Source organism: Glycine max, chromosome 7 (genome assembly GCF_000004515.6).
Source record: "Glycine max cultivar Williams 82 chromosome 7, Glycine_max_v4.0, whole genome shotgun sequence".
NCBI lineage: Eukaryota > Viridiplantae > Streptophyta > Magnoliopsida > Fabales > Fabaceae > Glycine > Glycine max.
In genome coordinates, this window is record NC_038243.2 from 27319345 (window position 1) to 27326645 (window position 7301).

The following is a 7301-nucleotide window of genomic DNA, read 5'->3' on the forward strand; positions in this document are numbered from 1 at the left end:
TGTTACTAATAATTACATGATTCCCTTCTAGTTTTTTGAAGTTAGAATGACATTTTAATCTGTAGTTTAACTTTAAGTTTAAGTTTAAGTTAGTAGATGAAGCAAGCAAATACACTTATTTATTTTAAAAAGACTGTTGTTATGATTAATTATTTTTAATTTTGTTGATGTAGGTATATCATGAATTCAATTATTATAGTGTTATATTTCAATGGAAGAGTATATGAAGACAATGATGGTGTAATATTTGAAGGCAGTAAAAAGGTGATTCAGATTAAACCCGGAATTAGTTTCAATGCTTTGGAAAAAAAATTGGAGATAAGGTAAAGTTAGAAAATAATGAAATTATTTCTACTATAAGTTGTAGATTTTTAGTTTCAGGAAAATATGTTGCGTTGCAAATTTGTGATGACGAAGATGTTGAAACTATGATCGAAAGTTTTCAACAACAACAACAAATGTCAGTTCTAGAATTGTACATAGAAAAGGATGTTGCTGGTGGTTCTATGTTTCATGCTGCAAATTTTGTTACGTTATGTGGACGTAATGTATCTCATCATGAGTCGGAACTGCCAAGAAATATCAGTAATTTACATGATGATGAAGATGATGATGATGATGATTATCTTGCATCTAACTCATACGTTGAAGAGTCTTTCGATGAAGATGATAGTGATGATGGAATATCTGATATAGACGATGAAGTCACTAACATCGTTGAACCAGTTTCAATTGTTCACCCAACCGAAGGTAAATGTTTGTGAAATACAAAGTTAGTTGAATACATCTATCTTTTTATGAGAATTGTATTTAATGGTAACTAAATAGGAGTAGTTTGTTGACGTGATTTTTTTTTTTAAATTATTAGGTGTACCAGAAATTCAAAATCCATTATGGAATGATGCCATGCATTATAATAATATCAATTGGAGTCATCCGGACGAGGAGGACATTTGTGGTCTGGACATGCCAACGACTTTTAATGTTGGACAAGAATTATATGTTGGCGTGAATTTTGATAGTAAAGAAGCGGTCAAAAATGCACTTAAACAATATGTGATGAAGGTGCATCAAAGTTTTAAGGTTCTTGAAATGAAATCACACAAATATATCGTTTGTTGCCCCAACAAAACCGAAGAGTCTCCTTGCCCTTTTTATATGAGGGCAATTTTATCCAAAAAAACTTATGCATGGAAAGTGACACAATGGGGTGGACCGCTGATATGAACCCTCATGGCACAAGGGCTGACTTAGGATCGTCTAGGATTAAACCTTGATGGAAAATGCGGAAATTGATTAAGGAAAGGATGGAAAATAAGGTGGTTAATTTCGTGGGTCTTAATAAGGTGGTTCTTGGCATAAAATGGATGAATGGGATGGTAAAATGTAGGTTAAGTGGTGGCTGGACAGAAATATAGAAATGGCAATAACTGAAGCTACAGGGCTCCAAATGAGGTGATTCCAAAACGAGGTGAAAGGTCTCGTTTTGAAAGTCAATTTAGGCTCAAGAATCACTTAATTTGAGTGCATAAAATGGGAGTTATGGCCACGAGATAATTCTGGGCAGAGGTGGATTTTCTGGAATTGTGGTTTGAAAGAACAAGGGTGAAGATGAAAGGAAGGAAAGAATCACTCTTTCCAGCGAGGGCAACACACAAAGGTTGTGAAAGTCCTTTGATACAGCCAGGGTGTTCTTGAATCACTCAAGAATTTAGGAGAATCACTCTCACTAAGATAAAAGAGATAAACTCTAATTTTCTGAATAAAACTCAACTTGTGTTTACTGATAAAATGGTTCAGCTTATATAGAAGCTTTACAGCAGATTTTAGTAATGACCCACTAACCTAGAATTAAAATAACTTAATGCCATTAACCTAGGGAATTAAAAAAAAACTTAATGGCTGAGTGTAACTGAAATTGTGGCAACCAAAAGTCACCCCCAACAGCCAACAAGTCAGCCACCATTTGGTCTCCCAAAAGGCTGATGCCTAGGTTGCCAATTGGGCCCTTATTACAACTTGAACTAAACCTAACTAAAGCCCTTTTAATTGATTAACCCAAAACATATTTTTGGTCAGCCAACTTTACAAGGATTGGGCCATTATTTAGACAAACTAAACACTCTAAAAATTGAGACAAAGTGGTGTCATTTAGTCCTCCTCCATTTGGGCCATGATACAACTCACAACCTTGGACTTTTCTCCTTGAAACTTGGGCTTGCATTCAAATAGTATGGACAACACTTGTTGAAGAGCTTCCTTGGCTTTCCTTGCTCTAGCCCTTGTCATAGGTCCTCCAAGTCCTTCAAGTGGATCCTTGCCCTTGCTCTTGGTCATGTCCTCATCATTCTCTCCCTCTTGAGAAGGATTTGTCCTCAAATCGGATTCTCCATCTGCATCAAAAAGAGGTAAATCAGAGACATTGAAGGTGGAACTAACATTATACTCACCGGGCAGCTCAACTTTGTAAGCATTGTCATTGATTCTGTCAAGCACTTGAAATGGTCCATCTCCCCTTGGTTGAAGCTTTGATTTCCTCTGTTCTGGAAACCTTTCTTTTCTCATGTGCACCCAAACCCAATCTCCGGGTTCGAAGACAACCTTCTTTCTCCCTTTGTTGGCTTGTTTAGCATAGCTTTTACTTTTCCTCTCAATTTGATCTTTGACTCTCTCATGAAGCTTCTTCACATAGTCCACCTTTGCTTGACCTTCTTTATGCTTAAAAATAGAAACATTAGGCAAAAGATCAAGAGGAGTTAGTGGGTTAAAACCATAAACAACTTCAAAAGGAGAACAATTAGTGGTGCTATGAACAACTCTATTGTAAGCAAATTCAACATGGGGTAAACAAGCTTCCCAAGTTTTTAAGTTATTCCTCAAAACTGTCCTAAGCAAAGTTCCCAAAGTCCTATTAACAACTTCCGTTTGCCCATCGGTTTGTGGGTGACAAGTGGTTGAAAATAACAATTTAGTGCCCAACTTGCTCCACAAAGTCCTCAAAAAATGCAAATCATCAAGCCTAGGTATAGGATGCCTATATTTAATGGTGATGTTATTAAGGGCTCTACAATCAGAACACATGCGCCATGTCCCATCCTTTTTAGGGACCAAAATCACTGGGACAGCACAAGGACTCATACTATCTCTTACCCAACCTTTGCTAATGAGTTCATCCACTTGTCTTTGAATCTCTTTGGTTTCTTGTGAATTACTTCTATAGGCTGGCCTATTGGGCAAAGAAGCTCCCGGAATGAGATCAATTTGATGCTCAATTCCCCTCAAAGGTGGTAGTCCACTTGGCACATTTGGTGGAAACATGTCATGAAAATCCTGCAAAAGAGTTTTAACACTAGAAGGCACTTCAAAATCATCAAAAGTGTTAGTGGTCAAAATCTGATTTTTGCAAAACAAGATATAGAGTGACTGTTTAGCACGAAACAACCTCTTGACCTCACTTTTTGTGGCTAAATAGCTCTCCCTCACTTCAAGTGTTTCACTCTTCTTTTGTTCACTTTTTTTCCTCTCAAGTGTTTCCCTCTTTTTCTCACTCTCAAGTATTTTGCTCACCTTTTCTTTTTCTTTTTTCTCTTGAAGAAGTTTTTCTCTCATTTTCTTTTGATCCTCACACACTTCTTGTGGACTCAATGGCTTGAGCACAATCTTTTTGTCTTGGTGCATGAAAGAGATCTTGTTGGTGTAACCGTCATGATTGGCTCTTTTATCAAATTGCCATGGTCTCCCCAAAAGTAAGTGACTGGCCTCCATAGGAACAACATCACAAAGTACCTTATCATTGTATTTCCCAATGGAAACGTCCACTTCCACTTGCTGCCTCACTTGCACCTCCCCATCCTTACTAAGCCATTGAAGTTTGTATGGCCTAGGATGTGGTTTAGTAGCTAAATTTAGCTTTGACACTAATCTAGCACTAGCCACATTGGTGCAACTACCTCCATCAATGATCACCATGCACACCTTGCCATTGATTAAACATCTAGTGTGAAAGATGCTTTCTCTTTGGCTCTCCTCCTCATGCTTCAATTGACCACCAAGTAACTGCCTAATCATCAACAAATCTCCCTCCGGAGTCTCCTCTTCCTCTACGTACTCACTCTCCTCTTCTTCTTCAACATCAGATTCACTTATATATTCTCCATCTCTAAGAACCATGGACCTTTTGTTAGGGCACTCATAAGCATAGTGTCCTAGGCCTTGGCACTTGAAACACTTCACATCTCTACTCCTTTTAGAGGGTTCCTCTTGGGACTTTGAGCGAGTTTTTGATGGGATAGGTGTGGAACTACTAGAAGTAGCAGCCCCATCTTTCTTACCTTTGTCTTTCCAACTAGAAGAACCAAAGTTGGTAAAACTCCTCTTTGCCACTCCCTTCCTTTTTAATTGTTGCTCCACTTGGATTGCTTTGTGAAGCAAATCATCCATTTCAACAAACTCCTACAGCTCAACAATATCACGGATATCATTAGTCAAACCATTAAGAAATCGAGCCATAGTTACCTCCTCATCTTCTTCAATATTTGCTTGAATCATGAGCACATCCATTTCCTTGAAATACTCCTCAACAGTGAGGAGAGTAGACCAGATGGAGAGAAGACAAACAATTCGAGGCAGAGGAAGACCCAAAAAGACTATAAGAGAGGTTATCAAAAAGGATCTCGAACTTAATGATTTGGATAGAAGTATGGTACTTGATAGAACATTATGGCGGAAGTTGATCCATGTAGCCGACCCCACCTAGTGGGATAAGGCGTTGTTGTTGTTGTTGTTGTACTCCTCAACCCCCTTGTTGCCTTGGGTTAGTTTTTGGAGCTTGAATTTCAAGTCCCTTGAGTAACTAGCCGGCACATACCGCTTCCTCATGATCTTTTTCATCTCCGTCCATGTATCAACCATTGGCTCTTCATTTCTTGCTCTCTCCTTTTGTAGCTTGTTCCACCACACAAGAGCATAGTCAGAAAACTCCGTGGCGGCAAGCTTCACCTTTTGGTCCTCCTCATAGTTGTTGCATGAGAAAACATGCTCTATTTTCATCTCCCACTCCAAGTAGGCCTCCGGATCATTCTTTCCTTTAAATGGAGGAATGTTGAGTTTAATACCATCAATTCGGTTTTGTCTAGGAACACCATCATTCCCTCTTCTCCTCCTTTCTTCTTCATTATGATCTCTATTCTCCATTTGATCCAACCTCTCATGGAGCGCATCATCTCGTTGTTTCATTAACCTCTCCAAATGTTGCATCAAAGCTTGCATTTGGAATTGCGAAAGCCCCACTCCATCATTAGGATTAGTACCTGACATCTCAAACAAACAAATCAAACGTAACAAGACAATTATAGTTGTTGTTTGAATACCTCACCCACTCAAGTGTATCACACAATTATGGCTTTTCTCTAATGAAACACTCTTGCCTTTTACCACTCTAATTCCCCTTGAGTTCTTAGGCAATTCAAGAGATTATGGCCACAACAAAGAACAATTCACCAATATGTGTAAGGTAAGGCTAGAGAGACAAGGAAAAGGTTAACCAAGAAAAAGGCTAACAATGTTTTTAGGCACAAATGAAGGAAATAAAATTCAGAATTTAGGAATTCAAGTAACAATCCTTCATGCAACCAATATATTACCTTAAAGAGATTTTTTTTAAAGTTCTTCAAGCATGAACCATTCAGCCCAATTTTATTTTTCTTTTAATTTTGCTTATACGAAATTTTGCTTCTTTTTTTTTTTATAACAAAGAGATCAAAAGGCTTAACTTTTGTAATGGTTCAGCCTAAAAAAAATATATATGAATAAGAAGGTAATATAAATGGCAAAGAGAATAAAGAAGGATGTTACCCAATATTTCCAGCAAAGGAAGTGTTGATCCTAGAACCGGAGCTCTGATTACCAAATGATATGAACCCTCATGGCACAAGGGCTGACTTAGGATCGTCTAGGATTAAACCTTGATGGAAAATGCGGAAATTGATTAAGGAAAGGATGGAAAATAAGGTGGTTAATTTCGTGGGTCTTAATAAGGTGGTTCTTGGCATAAAATGGATGAATGGGATGGTAAAATGTAGGTTAAGTGGTGGCTGGACAGAAATATAGAAATGGCAATAACTGAAGCTACAGGGCTCCAAATGAGGCGATTCCAAAACGAGGTGAAAGGTCTCGTTTTGAAAGTCAATTTAGGTTCAAGAATCACTTAATTTGAGTGCGTAAAATGGGAGTTATGGCCACGAGATAATTCTGGGCAGAGGTGGATTTTCTGGAATTGTGGTTTGAAAGAACAAGGGTGAAGATGAAAGGAAGGAAAGAATCACTCTTTCCAGCGAGGGCAACACACAAAGGTTGTGAAAGTCCTTTGATACAGCCAGGGTGTTCTTGAATCACTCAAGAATTTAGGAGAATCACTCTCACTAAGATAAAAGAGATAAACTCTAATTTTCTGAATAAAACTCAACTTGTGTTTATTGATAAAATGGTTCAGCTTATATAGAAGCTTTACAGCAGATTTTAGTAATGACCCACTAACCTAGAATTAAAATAACTTAATGCCATTAACCTAGGGAATTAAAAAAAAACTTAATGACTGAGTGTAACTGAAATTGTGGCAACCAAAAGTCACCCCCAACAGCCAACAAGTCAGCCACCATTTGGTCTCCCAAAAGGCTGATGCCTAGGTTGCCAATTGGGCCCTTATTACATCTTGAACTAAACCTAACTAAAGCCCTTTTAATTGATTAACCCAAAACATATTTTTGGTCAGCCAACTTTACAAGGATTGGGCCATTATTTAGACAAACTAAACACTCTAAAAATTGAGACAAAGTGGTGTCATTTAGTCCTCCTCCATTTGGGCCATGATACAACTCACAACCTTGGACTTTTCTCCTTGAAACTTGGGCTTGTATTCAAATAGTATGGACAACACTTGTTGAAGAGCTTCCTTGGCTTTCCTTGCTCTAGCCCTTGTCATAGGTCCTCCAAGTCCTTCAAGTGGATCCTTGCCCTTGCTCTTGGTCATGTCCTCATCAACCGCACACATGTCTAAATATGACTATGACACAAGACCATGAGAAGCTTGATTCAAATTTAATTGCGACTTGCGTAGTAGGTATGTTTTTTATGTTCATATTATCCTCCTTTTGTGTTATTTGTTATTTTAATTTGTAATTTTATTTTATTATTTGAATTACAGGCATGATCAGAGAAGATCCATCAATAAAAATTTCTTTGATTCAAGAAAGGATAAATAGTGAATTTTCCTATAAGGTTTCATACAGAAAAGCATGGATGGC